At 49.1% G+C, this 20,064-nt stretch overlaps 1 protein-coding gene across 8 annotated transcripts in view; it reads left to right on the top strand.

Annotated features, from left to right (window-relative positions):
* The window catches only part of LOC140425109 (kappaPI-actitoxin-Avd3b-like), a 102,612-nt gene extending 98,721 nt beyond the window's left edge, over nucleotides 1-3,891 (top strand). For all 8 annotated transcript variants that reach the window (XM_072509023.1, XM_072509022.1, XM_072509021.1 and 5 more), the window contains one exon: nucleotides 3,210-3,891. The gene's annotated coding sequence lies outside the window, so the exon portion shown is untranslated. The remainder of the gene's footprint in view (nucleotides 1-3,209) is intronic.
* Nucleotides 3,892-20,064: the final 16,173 nt, after the last annotated feature.

Genomic DNA, 20,064 nt, shown 5'->3' with positions numbered 1-20,064 from the left:
CAGTGGGGATAAAGTTTTAGTGTTGTTACCAGTGGTAGGTGAACCTTTAAAAGCTAGGTTTTGTGGACCTTATCAGATTGAAAGGAAATTAAGTGAGGTGAATTATGTGATTAAAAACACCAGATAGAAGGAAGACTCACCGAGTGTATCATGTGAACATGCTTAAAAGGTACTTTGAAAGGGAAGGAGAGAAAAAGGAGGAGGTTTTAATAATTCTAGCTCAAAGTGACGAACCAAATCCAGATGACTGTGAATTTGACATACCTCAAATTAAATTGGAAAATGAGGATGTTCTTAAAAATTGGGATAGATTGTTGAGTAACCTTCCAGAGGAAAAACAAACTGACCTGAAAGAGTTATTGATATCATATGGGCAAGTTTGTGGAGATAAATTGGGAAGTACTAAAATGGCTATACATGATGTAGATGTGGGAAATGCCATTCCAATCAAACAACATCCATATAGACTTAATCCTTTAAAATTGGCACAGGTTAACAAAAAGATTGAAAGTATGCTTAAAAATGGCAGCCAATGGAGCTCACCCATAGTGATGGTACCTAAACCAGATGGTACAGAATAGTTGTGTGTGGACTAAAGAAAGGTTAATGCAGTTACAAGAATGGACTCTTATCCTATCCCACGTTTGGAGGATTGCATTGAGAAAGTGGGAAAGTCCGCTTTTATTTCCAAATTGGATTTACTTAAAGGTCACTGGCAGGTACCTTTATCCGAAAGGGCGAAGGAGATTTCAGCTTTTGTGACTCCAGATGGTATATACCAATTCAAAGTTATGCCATTTGGCATGAAAAACACCCCAGCCACATTTCAATGGTTAACTAACACAGTTGTTTCAGGATTACCCAATTGTGCGGTATACATCAACGATCTGGTAATTTTCAGCCAGACATGGAAAGACCATTTGAAACATCTGATGGAGTTATTCAATCAACTTCAGGAGGCGGGTTTGGTGATAAACCTCGCCAAAAGTGAATTTGGAAAAGCCCAAGTCACTTTCCTTGAGGAGTTTTCGATACCCTCGAGACAAAGGGAAATTATGCGATTTCTTGGCATGAGTGGATTTAACCGAACATTTGTGAAAAAGTTTTGTAGCGTGATTGCTCCACTGATGGACTTGCTGAAGAAACTTCAAAAATTTCAACAGACAGCGGACTTTCGACAGGCATTTGACTGCCTGAAAGCTGTGATAACCAATGCTCCTGTGTTGGAAAATTGCAAGGGGCTCTGTGATCAGATTGAACTAAAGTATCTGACTTGAAAGAGAAATGCCGAGGCGTAGAGAAGTGGACGGATCATGCAGAGGCCTTCTTGTTCAAAGAGACTGTCAAATGAGAAGCATTTCAGTTGGAGGAAGAAGAACGGAAAAAAATGGACTATATTATTATACCTGTTTGCGTGTGTTGTTCTTTGAAACGATAAAATATATTTACTATGTGCATTTCTTAAAGGATGGTGAAAAGGTGAAAAATGAAACCATCTTGAAATTGATGGGGTTTTTTTTCTTGGGGGAAGGTGTCATGAGAATGTCGCTTTAAGAAATGTTTGGCTGCTCATGTTACTGCAGTGATGTCAGAGTGTGGGTAGAGCTGAGCTCTGGTTCTGCTTTTTAGTTTCGTTTTGAGAAAAGCTTGGGTGTGTCTGTCTTTTTGGTTTCGTTTTTTAAGTGTGTTGCAGCTCAAGTCAGCCAAAGCAGCTGTATTGTTGAGCTCTCTCTGCCATGAAGGACTATCCCTTGATCATTTGGTGAATTCAGAAATGTAAATGTTTTCAGTATTGAATGTAAACCCTGATGTGCTTCTGTTTGAAGGTTTGTTAAGTCTGTTGGATGTTAAAAGGAAAGCTTAAAGGATTACTTAGTGCTGTATTCTTTGGGGGTTATCTTTGAACTAATGGTTGCTAAGATATTCACTGTTTGTTTTAAAAGGTTAACTTGAGTTTATAGAATAAACATTGTTTTGTTTTAAAAAGAACTTTTCCATTTCTAAAGTACCACCACTCTAGAGTGGGCCATGTGCTCCCCATACCACAATCTATTAAAAGTTGTGGGTCAGGTGAACTCCATGATACACTTTGGGGTTCTCTAAACCTTGACCCATAACAATACCTTAAGTCTCTTCATCCAACTCAGTTATATAAATTGAAAAAGGTTGAAGCCCCAGCTCTGATCACTGTGGTACACCATGTGTTACACCCCACTAACCATAAGATAACCCATTTATGTCAACTCTGTTGCCTGTTAGCTAGACAATCTTCTCTCCATGCTAATATGTTATCCCGTACACCATGAGCTTTTATTTTTGCCAATAACCTTTGATGTGGCCCCTGAGCAAATGTCCTCTGGAAATTTAAGAACAGTACATCCAGCAGTTCCCCTTTAGACACAGCACATGTGACTCCTTCAAAGAGCTCCAATAAATTGGATAAACATGGCTTCCTTTCCACAAAACCAGGTTGGCTCTATCGGATTGGCTTGAATCTTTCTCAGTGCCCAATAACATTTTTAATGACAGCTTCTCACATTTTCCCGATGAAACATGTTGGTCTAACTGGCCTGCAATTTCCTGTTTTCTGTCTCCCTCCCTTTTAAATAAACGTTTGAAACAATGTACATCAAGGAGAAAATAACTGATAGTTGTGACTGTTGTGATAAACTAAGCAGTCGTGCACGGTGAGTTTCCAACTTATTACTGTCCGCTGAAACCTTCTCCCTGATTATTAATCTGCCAGGGAGACACCTATTTAAATACATCCCAGGAGATGTGTGTACTGGAGCTTGTTTGGGCTTGGATCCTTCTTGAATAATGTTGGACTCAAATGATTGAAATAGAATATGCTTTATTGTGAGTGAATCTTTCTTTGAAAAAAATCCTTGCACATTACGAGAGAATATTTAAAAGTAAATTCCACATTAAAAAACCCCTAACTCAGGATTGTTGGATTGTTGGATACAAGGAATGTGCAATGCACTGACTAATATTTCTTTCCTTGGGGCTGGTTGAGCACAGTGGGCTAAACAGTTGTCTTGTAATGCAGAACAAGACCAGCAGCGCGGGTTCAATTCCCATACCGGCCTCCCCGAACAAGTGCCGGAATGTGGCGACTGGGGGCTTATCACAGTAACTTCATTGAAGCCGACTTGTGACAATAAGCTATTATTATTATTATTGACATGTTGTTTCCATTTTGGCAGGTGACAGGAAAACAATGAAAATCAAGGAAGTTCCTGCTGCTCCATAGAAAATGATCATTGAAATACAATCAAAGAAAACAGTTCTTAAAAAATCCAGAGATGAAAATTAGACTATTCTTAGTAAGAAGGTCTTGAGTTCCTACATTTTTAATTTTGATCAAAATCTCCCCTGCAGTGATTTATTTCAGTTTGTTTAAGTGTAAAACTCCTGAATTATTTATTCCTCTATTAATTACCTCATAAATTCAAAAACCCCAGTAATTTACCTCCTGTACTGTATTTGAATGGTGCTACCCTCTACTTTGGGCTATCTGTGACTGTCAGCGCCACAACGAGGACATAAAGCTTCAGCACCATTTGTGAGCAGAGTTACATCGGGGAAACCTGAGCTCTGAGTTAAATGGAAAATATTTCCAAAAGGATCCATTGCTGTTTCTGATTGGTAAAATTACAATGTTGTTTTGAATGGTTCGACTCCCTTCAAATCCTATCGCTCTTTAAGGGTGACTGATTTATTTTAATACATTTTAGAATAAGGGAAATCTGACAAGTGAAGCAAATATTTCAAAGATGTTGCCCTGGTGGAATATATTTTGTTTTCAACTGTTATGAACTGTGATAAAAAGCATATAATCATTTATGTTCCAAAACATTAAAAAATTAAAATTGATTGAATTGCAAATGATGCGTGTGTGAATGGATTTATATCTGCAGATTATATGATGACATTTCTGAACCTTTTACACAGAAATGTTTGTAAGTCTACATGACAGTTTTGTCATTTGGTGAAGCATTTTCAATGGTTTCACAGGGGCTCCAATGAAGACCTGAGGTGCGATTCAAACACCGCATCACGCCCGGCCCGGAGCCGGCTCTGACGCCGAATAGCGGGCGAAGCCCAAATCGACCTTTGTGCCGGACGCGATACCTTGTGCGAGTTACATGACTTACTATGCCCGGCGCAATCTGAATCTCACCCTCACTGGGCGTGATCATGTTAAAATGAGCTAAGACGAATCAGGTCCAACAAAACACTCAGTGGTTACTGGATATGTGCTTGGACCGGCATTCCACATCTTGTACATGCACTCCAGGCTTGGTGAGAGGGGAACAAGACAATTAGATCACTGTCCAGGTGTCACTTCTCATCCTGGATTGAGGGAGGCTGATATCACACACTGACATGGCGGTGAAGGAATACTGGCAAGTCAATCCAGTGTCTCGGGATTCCAAGGGTTTCCTGCCTCTCCGCTTCCCATTTTGGAATATCCAGCCTTTTACGTGAGGCTGAGATCCTCAGCAGGCTGGAGCCCCCCCAGGCCTCAAATATCATAGGATGACAGCGATGGTCATCTCAGACAATAGAGGGCAGTGCAGCCAGCAGGCTCCAGAAGTAATTTCATACAAAATAGGGATATGGTATATTTGAACAAATTCTATAACTAACACAGGATTAAAATATACGGGCAGCACGGTGGCGTAGTGGGTTAGCCCTGTTGCCTCACGGCGCCAAGGTCCCAGGTTCAATCCTGGCTCTGGGTCACTGTCCATGTGGCGGTTGCACAGTCTCCCCGTGTTTGCGTGGGTTTCGCCCCCAAAATGCAAAATATGTGCAGGATAGGTGGATTTGCCACACGCAATTGCTCCTGAATTGGAAAAAATGAATTGGATATTCCAAATTCTTTTTAAAATGTGGGGGCGATTCTCCGATATTGAGGCCAAGTGTTCGCGTCGTCATCAACGCCCAAGAACCCTTACGCGGCGCCAAATGGGCACCGCGCCAACCCGCGCATGCGCAGTAGGGGCAGCCCAAACCTGCGCATGCGCAGTTTGGCCACGCCATACTGCGCATGTGCAGGGAACGTCTAACGCACACTGGCCCTCACCAACATGGAGCCGGTGTTCTGGGGCCGCGCGCGGAAGGAGATAGGCCTGGGGGGGGCGGGGGGAGGCCGGCCCGCCGATCGGTGGGCCGTGATCGTGGGCCAGACCCCATCGGAGGCAACCCCGATGAAGGAGCCCCCCCCACAGGCCGCCCCCCCCCCAGCGTTCCCGCAGAGTTCCCGCCGGCAGCGACCAGGGGTGGATGGCGCCGGCGGGAACCTTACGTGTCGTCACGGCCGCTTGGCCCATCTGGCCGGAGAATCGCCGCTTGCCGGTTCTCCGAGCGGCCCGGTGCTAATCGCGCACCGCTGGTTTCTGGAGGGTGGGAAAATCGCGTGTGGGGGTTGGGGCGGCGTGGTACAATTCGCACGGTGCCCCGGCAATTTTCCCACCCGGCGTAGGGGGGAGAATAGCGCTCAGTATATATTATACATCACACAAGAACATAGCTCACAATAATCCTCAAAAAATGCTAATCAAACTCAGGCTGCATTCCTTCAGACGTTGTTTCTCAATTTGTTTCAGCTCACCATCTCATCAGACATTTCTGAACTGCTTGGAAAGAAACTGTTAATCTGTCCACAGACTGAACTGCAGTGAGAGCAAAATGGTGGACATTTGCCCACAGCTCCATCTAAACCTCAACGTCCTGCAAAATGGCTGATACCTTAGCTCCTCCCAATAATTACATCAGCTTACCAAGCTGAAATCTAATTAACTCCACACGGAATAACCTTCATCCAAACACAACTCCATCAGCCCAAGCTTTTTTCAATGTCTTAATTGCACCCCTGGTTCCCAGCCTTTCAAATCTGGATTCTTTAAAAACATTACTGCATAGGAACATAGGAATTAAGAGCAGACGTAGGCAATTCAGCCCTTCAAGCCTGCTCCGCCATTCAATCAGATCATGGCTGATCTCTTCCTGGTGTCAAATCCACCTCTCTGCCTGTTTCCCATATCCCTTTACCCTGATTTTTATAAGAAATATATCTACCTCCGTCTTGAAAGCATTGAATAATTCAGACTCCACTGCACCATGGGGCGGCAAGTTCCAAGATTCACCACCCTCTGCGAGAAGTAGTTCCTCCTCATCTCAGATTTAAATCTACCGCCTCTCAACGTATATCAGTGACCTCTCGTTCTAGTTTTCCCCACAAGGGAGAACAGTTGGTCTATGTTTACTTCATCAATCCCTCTTAGTATTTTATATACCTCGATCAGATTCCCTCGCATTCTTCTAACCTCCAGCAAGTATAAGCCCAAACTCATCAATCCCTCCTCATACATCAACCCTTTCATCCAAAAATCAATCTGGTGAACCTCCTCTGAACTGCCTGCAACACCACAACATCCTTCATCAAATAAGGAGACCAAAACTGGATGCAGTACTCCAGATACACTCCACCATATACACTCCAGTACTCCAGATACACTCCACCCTAAAAACTCCAGTGCTCCAGGTACACTCAACCCTATACACTCCAGTACTCCAGATACACTCCACCCTATACACTCCAGTACTCCAGATACACTCCACCCTATACACTCCAATACTCCAGATACACTCCAATACTCCAGATACTCTCCACCCTATACACTCCAGTACCCCAGATACACTCCACCCTATACACTCCAGTACTCCAGATACACTCCACCCTATACACTCCAATACTCCAGATACACTCCAATACTCCAGATACACTCCACCCTATACACTCCAGTACTCCAGATACACTCCACCCTATACACTCCACCCTATACACTCCAATACGCCAGATACACTCCACCCTATACATTCCAGTACTCCAGATACACTCCACCCTATACACTCCACCCTATACACTCCAATACGCCAGATACACTCCACCCTATACATTCCAGTACTCCAGATACACTCTCTCTACTTTTACTAATCTACTTTTCATAATACCATGAGAGGAAGAAGATTGGAGGGAGACCGCTGAACCTGTGGCCCCTCACAGCAGTGAAAAGAGGGCACTGGATATGGTCAGTACGCTCGGAGAGATCGCAGTCACCAAGGTAAAGGTCAGCATGGGTAAGGAACTGAGACCCCACTACGTTGAGGTTCCCCATGGCACGTGTGTCACCTTCCCCACACCACACACGCACCTCACCCCACACACCCTCTCCACGATCACTATTTCCCCATAACCCTCCTCCACCCACCTTCCTCTCACACCCCTCCCACTACCCCCACTCCCGCCCGGCTCCCAAAGCAATCGATTGTCCAGTCTTGTGTCTTGTAGGAGCTCCTGGCGATGACATGGGGCCTTCTGGTGTACACCGCTCCCGACTCCTACCAGACACACAAGCAGATAACAGTGAGATCGAGGACGTGGACAGTGACGGAAGCACTCTAGTCGCCTCCTGTGATACCCTGGATCTCAATTCCGAGGAGGACACCAGCTTTTCATTACAGCTGTCTCCAACACCCTCTATCATGCCAGAGACACTGGTTGGACACTTTGGTGAAAATCTCCTGGGACACTATCTGGTGCGCACCACACACATGCTCCGGTACAGCAGGTGGAGGTAGGAACTCTCGAACAGACGGACGGTCGGTGGGTGGGCTGACCCCAGGGACTAGCTGCTGTCCAGGTGGGCTTTGGGCTTCTGCAACATGTGGTCCCATCGATAGCAGAGATGCAGTCACAGAGACAGGGACTGCAAAATGGGGTGTCGGTACCATTCAGTACCTGCTGGTGTAGTTGGAGGAATCCAACCATCAGCAGGAGCAGGTGGTGGTGCTGACCATGTGTGCTACCCAGACCAACACCACACGAGTGATGTCTGCGGTGAAGCCCTGGGGATGAATGATTCAGCCATGGATCAAGATGTCCAAGGCCTTGGGCAATCTGTGCAGGCAGTGGGCAAGGCCCAGGTCAGTGCTGCCCGACCACAGGCAGCCATGTCCCAGAACCACCTGGACATTGCAGCAGAACTCCAGAGCCTGTCCCACTCACAGCGGAACATGACTGAGAGCGTCGGCAGCATTGCCCTGGCATTGGCCGACGTGGCACAGACATAACGTTAGCTGGCCCAGTCCCGGACAGAGATGGCTCAGTCACTGGCTGATGTGGCACAGACCCACACGACCCACAGTCACAGCGTGATGTGCTGCAGCCCAGAGGGAAGTGGTCCACTCCTTGGCCACGAGCATGAAGACCCTGGTAGGGCCAAGAGCGGGACTCCAGGACTGGCACTGCCAGATGGCGGTTACCTCCGCTCACACCACTGTCTCATGGAGTATCCCAGGGGCCATCGGGCACTCTGAGGGAGGAGGAGGTGATGCGGTCTGTGTCGATGATGCCAGCAGGGGAGGTAATGGAATACCACAGCGCCTCGGACACCCCCCTCCTGGCCCTGTCACATCACATGGACAGCGGGCAGAACAAGGCAGCACCACACTACCTGGGACACACGAGCAGCATCCCGGTCACCCCAGAAGACAGCCGCCGAATGGGGCCCAGATCACAGGGTGGTAATCGCAGCAGGCCGCCTCCACTCCTGATGGGCATCCACCTAGTCCAAGGGTTAGGTACCGTAAGGCCAGAAAGGTAGACACCAGTTAGGTTGGCTTGGGTGAAGCATATAGATAGTGGCGAGGGCACAAACCTGTTCATATATGTTCAGAATAAGCACGTTCACTGTGTTACAACCTACCTCGGTGCTCTGTCAGAAATGCATGTGGGGTGCTGACCAGAGGGTTGGAGGGGGCTTGGGCCTCGGACCCCATTTCAGCCCGCAGTCACTGCTCCCGTGCCCCACATCCATACCACCCCCGCCCCCGCCTCTGCACTGGTGGGACCGCCTGAGTGAATGGCCAGTTCACATGCAGGGATCACCCAGGTGGACGGTGGAAACTGCCACTGTGGGCAGGGCTCAGACATTGGCAAATGTGTGGTGCACAAGAGCAGGTCGTCATCACCCTCCATCCCCTGGACCAGACCTGCGGTTATAGCCAAGCCAGTGCCCATAATCCATAATAAGGCAGGTAGGACTCACAGAGGGCGTTGCAAGGGGTGGGGGAGTGGGGGCTGCTGCAGGAGAGGTGTTAATGCGAGGGGGTGGTGAGCTGATGGGGCCGGTAGGGGTGTGATGGGATGTCCGTGTCTCGGCCAGAACCCTAGTCGGTGAACCTCGAGATAATTAGAGGTCCCAGGCGGACACTTTGTGCAGCCTCCCTACCTACCAAGGCACCATGTCCTGCCCATCCCCTGCCACCCCCGCATCCTCCTCGGCGGACGAGGACTGAGGTTCATCCTCCTCCCCCAGTACGTTACCTCTCTGCTGCGCGATGTTGTGGAGGATACAGAAGGCCACCATTATGTGGGAGATTCTCCTAGTGCTGTACTTGAGGGCCCTTCCAGAGCGGTCCAGGCACCTGAACCTCATCTACAGGGTTGCCGAAGCACCGCACAATCATGTCCCTGGTCACGACATGGCTGTCATTGTGCGGGTCTCCGCCTCAATCTGTGGCCTCCGGATAGGAGTCATCAGCCATGACCGCAGTGGATAGCCCCTGTCACCCAGAGGCCAACGCTTCAGCGGGGGTGGGGGCACCTCGAAGAAGTCGGGAATTGTCAAGGATGCCAGGATGAAGGCATCATGCACAATGCCCGGGTATAGGGTGAAGACGTGCTTGATGTGAGTCTCATGGTCACATGCCAGCTGCACGTTGATTGAGTGGAACCCCTTTTAGTTTGTGAAGAGCTGCCTGTCATCTGCAGGCTCGTACGGGGACATGCATCGCATCGATCAGCCCCTGGACCCAGGGCATCTCGGCAATGGCTACTAACCCAACTGCCCATGCATCATAGAATCATAGAATCATAGAATTTATAGTGCAGAAGGATAACATTCGGTCCATCGAGTCTGTACTGGCCCTTACAAAGAGCACCCTACTCAAGCCTGATCTACCCTATCCCCGTAACCCAGTAACCCCCATTTAACCTTTTTGGACACTAAGGGCAATTTAGCTTGGCCAATCCACCTAACCCGCACATCTTTGGACTGTGGGAGGAAACCGGAGCACCCGGAGGAAACCCATGCAGACACGGGGAGAACGTGCAGACTCCCCACAGACAGTGCCCCAGCTGAGAATCGATCCTGGGACCCTGGAGCTGTGAAGCAACTGTGCTAACCACTATGCTAGTGACCCCCATCGCTAGTGACTCCGTGCTGCCCATCCTGGTGGGGCTCGGTCCACATTGAAATTAATGTATTGTGGCAACCGAGCACAAAGCGCCTTCGTTACGGCAATGATGCACCTGTGCATTCGGCGCTCTGGGATTGCGGACAGATCCCCACTGGAAGGACCCCATGGCATAGAGATTCAAGGCAACCATCTCCTTGATGGCCAACGGGAGCGGATGTCCTCCCTAATTCCCCCGCGGTGACAGGTATGCTGCGATCTTGCAGATATGTCACACTGTCTGTCTGCTCAGCCGGAGTCTTCGACAACATGCCCGGTCTGGTACACACAGGGCCTGATGCGGGCACTCCTTCCAACCACCTCCTCGTTCTGTTGCGCTGCCGGCTCTCCATCCTCACTGGCTACCTCCTGTGCAACTGGGACACGCCCAGCTGCTGCATGATCCTCCTCCTCGAGCAGCTTCAGTTTGTACAGCATCAGTGCATCCCCTGCGGCGACTAGAAGGAAGGACGCCATTCCTGGCTGAATTCCAATATCCAATGTCTGCAGGCGGTGACATCACAAACCCCTCTATCCCTATGGCCTTATCGGTGCTCGTCACCAAGTGGGCCTCTAGCCCTGACGTCCATGCCTGATGCCAGGGGTACCATCGGCGAGTGCTGCCCTTGTCAATGGTACACTACTGGCCCACGTCGAGCACCCTCCTGTTGGGGCTACTGTGGGTGTTGCCCTTGGGTGTGGTGTGTGGCATCCTGCTGGTGGATGGCAGCCATTTGGGGGTGGGGATTGTTATGGCTATGGCGGAGGGGGGGCTGCGTGGAAAGTGTGGTAGCGGGTGGGCTGGGTGAGTTGTGGGGGGGGTGGTGGTGGCGGCACCATTCAGCCAGTGGCACATTGCTGAACCATAGAATCATTAAAATTTACAGTGCAGAAGGAGGCCTTTCGGCCCATCGAGTCTGCACCGGCTCTTGGAAAGAACACCCTACCCAAGGTCCACACCTCCACCCTATCCCCATAACACAGTAACCCCACCCAACACTAAGGGCATGGCCAATCCACCGAACCCGCACATCTTTGGACTGTGGGAGGAAACCGGAGCACCCAGAGGAAACCCACGCACACACGGGGAGAACGTGCAAACTCCGCACAGACAGTGACCCAAGCCGGAATCGAACCTGGGACCCTGGAGCTGTGAAGCAATTGTGCTATCCACAATGCTATCGTTCTGCCAAGGTTGACATATCACCTTGGTTCCGTGGGGGTCACCCCGGCCACGGCCCATCCCCTGATCAAACTCTGTCACTCCCCGCTACCCCCTCTCCCCGCTGACCCTCACAGGAGCCACCCCAAGCAGGCTCGGCCAGTGACAGGACCGGCAGTCCAAGGTCACAACTCTGCATCTCCTCCCTCCTCACTCTCTATCATCAGCCATGGTGCCTGTTTCCCGATTTTTAAAAGCATAAGTGAACTTTGCCATCAGGAATTCCCCCGGTCGGAGGATCCCAGAGGTCGTGGAAAATACCAGGTCAAATCGCTAATGATCTGCAAATGGTGGTTACTGTACGTACGGAGTAGAATGCATTGATGCCACTGTTGAGGAACCAGAACATTGCGGTTTTGAGTGAACACGGCCATGATTTCAGCGTCAAGACTGATTCTCCACTCAGTCGCCTTTCCTGAATTCGGCATCGGCAGATGGAAATCCCGTCCCTGGGGCGTCATTCTCCGACCCCCCAGCGACCTGGGCCGCCGTGTATCCCGCCCCCACCGGTTGCCGAAGTCTCCGGTACCGGAGATTGGGCGGGGGCGGGAATCGCGCCGCGCCGGTTGGCGGGCCCACCCGCTCGATTCTCCGGCCTGGATGGGCCGAAGTCCCGCCGACAAATTGCCTGTCCCGCCAGCGTAAATTAAAGTAGGTATTTACCGGCGGGACAAGGCGGCGTGGGTGGGCTCCGGGGACATGGGGGGGAGGGGGGGCGCGGGGCGATCTCACCCCGGGGGGTGCCCCCACGGTGGCCTGGCCCACGATCGGGGCCCACCGATCCGCGGGCGGGCCTGTGCCGTGGGGGCACTCTTTCCCTTCCGCCTCCGCAACGGTCTCCACCATGGCGGAGGTGGAAGAGTCTCTCCCTACTGCGCATGCGCGGGAAACTGTCAGCGGCCGCTGACGCTCCCGTGCATGCGCCGCCCCGACATGTCATTTCCGCGCCAGCTGGAGGGGCAACAAACGCCGTTTCCGCCAGCTGGCGGGGCGGAAATCCCTCCGCCGCCGGCCTAGCCCCTCAATGTTGGGGCTCGGCCCCCAAAGATGCAGAGCATTCCGCACCTTTGGGGCGGCGCGATGCCCGTCTGATTGGTGCCGTTTTGGGCACCAGTAGGCAGACATCGCGCCGTTTGGGGAGAATTTCGCCCCACTGGTCTCTGAGAGCGACTGAGGATATGAGTTATGACAATGTCCTGGGATGTGAGCACACAGCTGAAGGATTCATTTGTGGTGATCACAGAGCAGCAGCGCCTTGAGACAGCAATAGTGTTGTTGGAAAATGAAAGCTGAATAATCCCAGGCGGTTTATAGCCCCAATGTGTGCAGTCAATTGCCTTTCTATCAGAATAATTCTCACAATGGCAGCAAATCTCACAGACCTGGTTGCCTGGCTCTCAGTGTCTGTGGAGAATCGTACAAATGCATCGGCTCTTGCGAACAGGACATTGCTGAATTCCATTATGCACTTGTGAGTGTCTGCCTTTGAGATACCAGACATGCCCACTGGAGAGCCCTGGAATATCCCACAGATATAGAAATTCAATGTCACTGTGATGTTTAAACTAATCGGAATTGGGCTGTCTCCCAATCCACAAGGAAATCCGTTTTCTTGAATAATGGAAGCTCATGACATCCTCAGCAGACTGTGACATCTCTGATATTTGGAGGTCATTAAACCACCAGCCGTGTGATAATGCACAAATGCTCGACATTGCATTAGTCCCTGGCTGCCAGTCTCCTGGGCTGCCTAATGCTCTGCTAGTGCCACTTGTTGGTATTCTGGTTATTGCTGTGTCTGGTACTGGGACACCCTTGTCTAGTTCCTCTGTAGCTGTGCAAGAGCAAGTGTGAACATAAATCAGGCAATGATCTGGTCAACACAGTCTTTGCGGCCCCTAATTGTGAACTCAGCAGTTTTGGGGAAAGGGAAGCTCTAAGCTTTGCATCAGCAATGCCTTGGTCTCACTCTGGTCAACTCCACTCTTGAGGTTCATTCATCCATGAATGTTGACGTTTGCACAATAACCCTGGAAATGGATACCATCACCCTGCAATTTCCTGCATTATTTATTCAGAAGGAAAACAATATTAAAAACGGCATGAAAGAATATTGGTCCAAACTTTTTTAAAATTGGATCTGCTTTCTTTATTACCCTCCGCCCTCACTCCATTACCCTTCCCTTGCCTTTGGGAACTTATGATCCAACCCTCTTTACCTTGACCAGTTGAAACAGATACTCGGTTTCCCCTGGCACAGTGGAACTGTCCTCCATTATCCTCAATCAGCCATTCATCACTGCAACACTCTGTCTACCATCAATGACTTTCTTTCTATTGCCCTAATTATATTGAGTTTGCCTTTTAATGCATATGCATGACAGACAAATGTATTCATAGAATCATAGAATTTACAGTGAAGAAGGAGGCCATTCAGCCCATCGAGTCTGCTCCGGCTCTTAGAAAGAGCACCCTACCCAAGCCCACACCTCCACCCTATCTCCACAACCCAGTAAACACTAAGGGCACCCAACATTAACGGCAATTTTGGACATTAAGGGCAATTTAGCATGGCCAATCCACCTAACCTGCACATCTTTGGACTGTGGGGTGAAACCAGAGCACCCGGAGGAAACCCACACACACGGGGAGAACGTGCAGACTCCGCACAGACAGTGACCCAAGGCGGGAATTGAACCTGGGATCCTGGAGCTGTGAAGCAATTGTGCTAACCACGATGCTACCATGCTGCCCATGCTCCGTATTGAAAAGGTGTTCCTAACATTAGCAACCAGGAAGGTGAACTCACAATAAATCTACCAACAATTTATTCTGTAGTTTTATTCCGTTGTTGGGAAGCTGACCTTTGGCCCCCCACACAGTGAATTAGCTGTGCCCGCCTCACTTCCTACTCCCAGCAGACTCACACTTTCGTGCCCCAAGAGTGGTCTCACCAAACCCCTGTACAGTTGCAACAAATATTATCAACATTCCTACTCCATCCCTCTTGCAATGAAGGCCAAAATTCCATTTGCCGTCCTTATTACTTGCTGACCAAGTACGTTCACATTTTGTGATTCATGCACAAGGACACCCAGGCGAGTCTCTCTCCAGTTAATTAATACTCTGCTATTACATTCTTCCAGCCAAAGTGGACAACCTTACCTTTTCCCATATTGTACTCCATCTGGCAATTTTGTTGCTGACACACTTAGCCTTTCTATGTCACTTTGTCTATGTTCCTGGTGATTTTGCCCTCATCAGCAAATCTGGCTGTGAGAAATGTGGTCCCTTTATCAAAGTAATTATTGTAGGTCATAAATATTTGAAGCCTCGGGACTGGCAGCATGGTAGCATGGTGGGTAACACAATTGCTTCACCGCTCCAGGGTCCCAGGTTCGATTCCCGGCTTTGTTCACTGTTCGTGCAGAGTCTGCACGTTCTCCCAGTGTGTGTGTGGGTTTCCTCCGGTTTCCTCCCACAGTCCAAAGATATGCAGGTTAGGTGGATTGACCATGCTAAATTGCCCTTCAGTGTTCAAAATTGCCCTTGGTGTTGGATGGGGTTACTGGGTTATGGGGATAGGATGGAGATATGGGCTTGGGTAGGGTGCTCTTTCAAAGAGCCGGTGCAGACTCGATGGGCTGAATGGCCTCCTTCTGCACAGTAAAATCTATGATTCTATGACTGCAACTATGTTAGTGACATTTGCCAACCTGAAAATGACCATTTAATCTCAGCTCTCTGGTTCCTGTAGTTAACTAGTCCTATACCCATGCAAACACCCCCAACACTGTATTCACTCATCATGCATAGTAACTCTTCATGTGGCACCTTATCAAATGTCTTTTGGAAATGTGAATACAATACGTCTACTCGTTACCTTTAATGCAATTGGTTATTTGCAACCTCAAGTTCATCTGACAAATTTGTCAAACACAATTTATCTTTCAAAAAACCATGTTGTCTCTGCTTAACTGTATTGTGATTGTTTTGCATGCCTCAGTACTCCCTCATTTTGATACTGTGTAGGATTAGAATCATGTTCCCCAGCCCATAGGGGCTGGTTTAGCACACCTGGCTAAATAGCTGGCTTGTCATGCAGAACAAGGCAGCAGCACGGGTTCAATTCTCGTACTGGCCTCCCCGAACAGCCGCTGGAATGTAGCGACTAGGGGCTTTTCACAGTAACTTCACTGAAGCCTACTTGTGTCAATAAGCGATTATTATTATTATGTAACCTGGGGCACGATTCTCCGACTCCCCACCGGGTCGGAGAATCGCCAGGGGCCGGCGTGAATCCCGCCCCGGCCGTGTCCCGAATTCTCCGCCACCGGAGATTCAGCGGGGGCGGGAATCGCGCCGCACCAGTCGGCGGAAGTCCCCCGGCGATTCTCCGGTCCGCGATGGGCCGAAGTCCCGCTGCTGTCAACCCACGCCAGCCAGCGTGGATTGAACCACCTTTCGAACGGCGGGACAAGGCGGCGCGGGCGGGCTCCGGGGTCCTGGGGTGGGGGGTGTGGGGTGATCTGGCCCCTGGGTGTGCCCCCACGGTGGCCTGGCCCGCGATCGGGACCCACCGATCCGCAGGCAGGCCAGTGCCATGGGGGCACTCTTTTCCTTCCGCCTTCACCGTGGTCTCCACTATGGCGGAGGCGGAAGAGAACCACTCCACTGCGCATGTGCGGGGATGCCGTGAGCGGCCGCTGACGCTCCCGCGCATGCGCCGCACGGCAAAGTTATTTCCGCGCCAGCTGGCGGGGCACCAAAGGCCTTTCCCGCCAGCTGGCGGGGCGGAAATCAGTCCGGCGCGGACCTAGCCCCTCAAGGTGAGGGCTCAGCCCCCCAAGCTGCGGAGAATTCCGCACCTTTGGGGAGGCGCGATGCCGGACTGATTCGCGCCGTTTTGTCGCCGAACGGCGGACATCGCGCCGATTGCGGAGAATCCCACCCCTTGTTTCCACAGCTCTTAATGAGAAACGTGCTTTCTTATTATTCTCCTCATGATACAAATGATCTAACTCTAATATTAAATGCACAGCTAATCTTTGAAAATAGTATAAAATTTGTAACTTTTGACATAATATCATCTCCACCTAATTGGTGTCGACATATGTCTATAGGGGTAGAGATCAAGAATAAGAAAGGTGCAGTCACAACGTTGGGGGTTTATTACAGGCCTCCCAACAGCCAGTGGGAGATAGAGGAGCAGATAGGTAGACAGATTTTGGAAAGGAGTAAAAGCAGCAGGGTTGTGTGATGGGAGACTTCAACTTCCCCAATATTGACTGGGACTCACTTAGTGCCGGGGGCTTGGACGGGGCAGAGTTTGTAAGGAGCATCCAGGAGGTCTTCTTAAAACAATATGTAGATAGTCCAACTAGGGATGGGGCTGTACTGGACATGGTATTGGGGAATGAGCACGTCCAGGTGGTAGAAGTTCCAGTAGGGGAGCATTTTGGGAACAGTGACCACAATTCAGTAAGTTTTAAAGTGCTGGTGGACAAAGATAAGAGTGGTCCTCGGGTGAATGTGCTAAATTGGGGGAAAGCTAATTATAACAATATTAGGCGGGAACTGAAGTACCTAGACTGGGGGCGGATTTTTGCAGGTAAATCAACATCTGACATATGGGAGGGTTTCAAATGTCAGTTGAAAGGAATTCAGGACCGGCATATTCCTGTGCGGAAGAAGGATAAATACGGCAAATTTCGGGAACCTTGGATAACGAGAGATCTTGTAGGCCTCGTCAAAAAGAAAAAGGAGGCATTTGTCAGGGCTAGAAGGCAGGGAACAGTCGAAGCCTGTGTGGAATATAAGGAAAGTAGGAAGGACCTTAAGCAAGGAGTCAGGAGGGCTAAAAGGGGTCACGAAAAGTCATTGGCAAATAGGGTTAAGGAAAATCCCAAGGCTTTTTACACGTACATAAAAAGCAAGAGGGTAGCCAGGGAAAGGGTTGGCCCACTGAAGGATAGGCAAGGGAATCTATGTGTGGAGCCAAAGGAAATGGGCGAGGTACTAAATGAATACTTTGCATCAGTATTCACCAAAGTGAAGGAATTGGTGGATGTTGAGTCTGGAGAAGGGTGTGTAAATCGCCTGGGTCACATTGAGATCCAAAAAGACGAGGTGTTGGGCGTCTTGAAAAATATTAAGGTAGATAAGTCCCCAGGGCCAGATGGGATCTACCCCAGAATACTGAAGGGGGCTAGAAAAGAAATTGCTGAGGCCTTGACAGAAATCTTTGGATCCTCACTATCTTCAGGTGATGTCCCGGAGGACTGGAGAATATCCAATGTTATTCCTTTGTTTAAGGATGGTAGCAATGATAATCCAGGGAACTACAGGCCGGTGAGCCTTACGTCAGTGGTAGGGAAATTACTGGAGAGAATTCTTTGTGACAGGATCTTCTCCCATTTGGGAGCAAATGGACGTATTAGCGAGAGGCAGCATGGTTTTGTGAAGGGGAGGTCATGTCTCACTAACTTGAGAGAGTTTTTTGAAGAGGTCACAAAGATGATTGATGCAGGTAGAGCAGTGGATGTTGTCTATATGGACTTCAGTAAGGCCTTTGACAAGGTCCCTCATGGCACACTGGTACAAAAGGTGAAGTCACATGGGATCAGGGGTGAGCTGGCAAGATGGATACAGAACTGGCTAGGTCATAGAAGGCAGAGAGTAGCAATGGAATGGTGCTTTTCTGATTGGAGGGCTGTGACTAATGATGTTCTGCAGGGATCAGTGCTGGGACCTTTGCTGTTCGTAGTATATATAAATGATTTGGAGGAAAATGTAACTGGTCTGATTAGTAAGTTTGCAGACGACACAAAGGTTGGTGGAATTGTGGATAGTGATGAGGACTGTCAGAGGATACAGCAGGATTTAGATTGTTTGAAGACTTGGGCGGAGAGATGGCAGATGGAGTTTAATCTGGCCAAATGTGAGGTAATGCATTTTGGAAGGTCTAATGCAAGTAGGGAATATACAGTGAATGGTAGAACTCTCAAGAGTATTGACAGTCAGAGAGATCTAGGTGTACAGGTCCACAGGTCACTGAAAGGGGCAACACAGGTGGAGAATGTAGTCAAGAAGTATGATGACTGAGGTGTCCTCCTGTAATACAGCTGTGTTATTCTCCCTAACCAGTAGCGCAACTCCGCCACCCATTTTACACCCCCCTCCAGCCCACCTGAAACATTTAAATCCTGGAACGTTCAGCTGTCAATCCTGCCCTTTCCTCAACCAGGTCTCTGTAATGGCAACAACATCATAGTTCCAAGTACTAATCCAAGCTCTAAGTTCATCTGTCTTACCCATTATACTTCTTGCATTAAAACATATGCACTTCAGGCCACCAGACCCACTCTTTTCAGCACCATCTCCCTGTCTGCTCTTCCTCAGAGCCATACTGGCCCTATTCCCTAGTTCTCCCTCAATGTTTTCACCTTCTGACCTATTGGTCCGATACCCCCCCCCCCCACCTCTCCCTGCCCCCCGCCTGCTAGTTTAAACCCTCCCGTGTGACATTAGCAGATACAGACCCAGGAAGTGTATAAGATTTTAGTTTAGATGGGCAACATGGTCGGCACAGGCTTGGAAGGCCGAAGGGCCTGTTCGTGTGCTGTACTTTTCTTTGTTCTCTGTTCTTTGACATTTGTCACTGACTATGTTGCAGATCAGTCATCATACACTTGGCCTGATCTTCAACTAACAGACTGCAATGAAAATTAATATTGGACAATAAGTATAACAAGTAGCTGATTCGTAAAACCACAGAATTCCTGCAGGAGGCCATTCAGCCCCAAAGGTCTGCACCGACCTTCCAAAAGCTCACCCAATCTAGGCCCTTACTCCTGCCCTCTACCCATAACCTAACCTGTGCATTCCTGGATAATAACGGACAATTTTGCACGGCCAATCCACCTCACCTGCATATCTTTGGATTGTGGAAGCAAACCGGAGCACCTGGAAGAAACCCATGCAGACACGGGGAGAAAGTGCAAACTCCACATAGACAGTCACCCAAGGCCAGAATTGAACCCAGGTCCCTGGCACTGTGAGGCAGCAGTGCTAACCACCACTCCAACATCACTCATTTTGCTGCTCAGCCCCACCTGAGGCCAGTTTCTATCCCTTGTGTTTAAAGCTATGGAATATTGTTTCTTACATTAGAAAATATTCAAGAAGCCATTTGGAGGTCAGCTCTACCAGTGGGTGCCCTTTTAGGGTTAGATGCCTTTCTATTCATAAACCAATACAAACACAGGAACTGTGTGTATTTCTACAGCCTAATTCACATAACCAATGCAACTGCTTCACATGTCCACACTGTTTTTGGTTTGTCCAGCTGTCAAATTATGTGGCAGGGATATTCAAAAATTACTTAAACTTATAACTGAAATGAATAGATGTACTTACTGAGGATTACATAATAGTACAGAGCAAAAATATTTATTTTGGGCGAATTATTTTGCAGTGATATAAAACATGCACCAGGGATATTAAACATTTTGTAAGTTATATGCATCACT

Source organism: Scyliorhinus torazame, chromosome 6 (genome assembly GCF_047496885.1).
Source record: "Scyliorhinus torazame isolate Kashiwa2021f chromosome 6, sScyTor2.1, whole genome shotgun sequence".
Taxonomy (NCBI): Eukaryota; Metazoa; Chordata; class Chondrichthyes; order Carcharhiniformes; family Scyliorhinidae; genus Scyliorhinus; species Scyliorhinus torazame.
The sequence above is the reverse complement of the archived record's forward strand: the minus strand, read 5'-3'. Positions and strand labels throughout refer to the sequence as shown.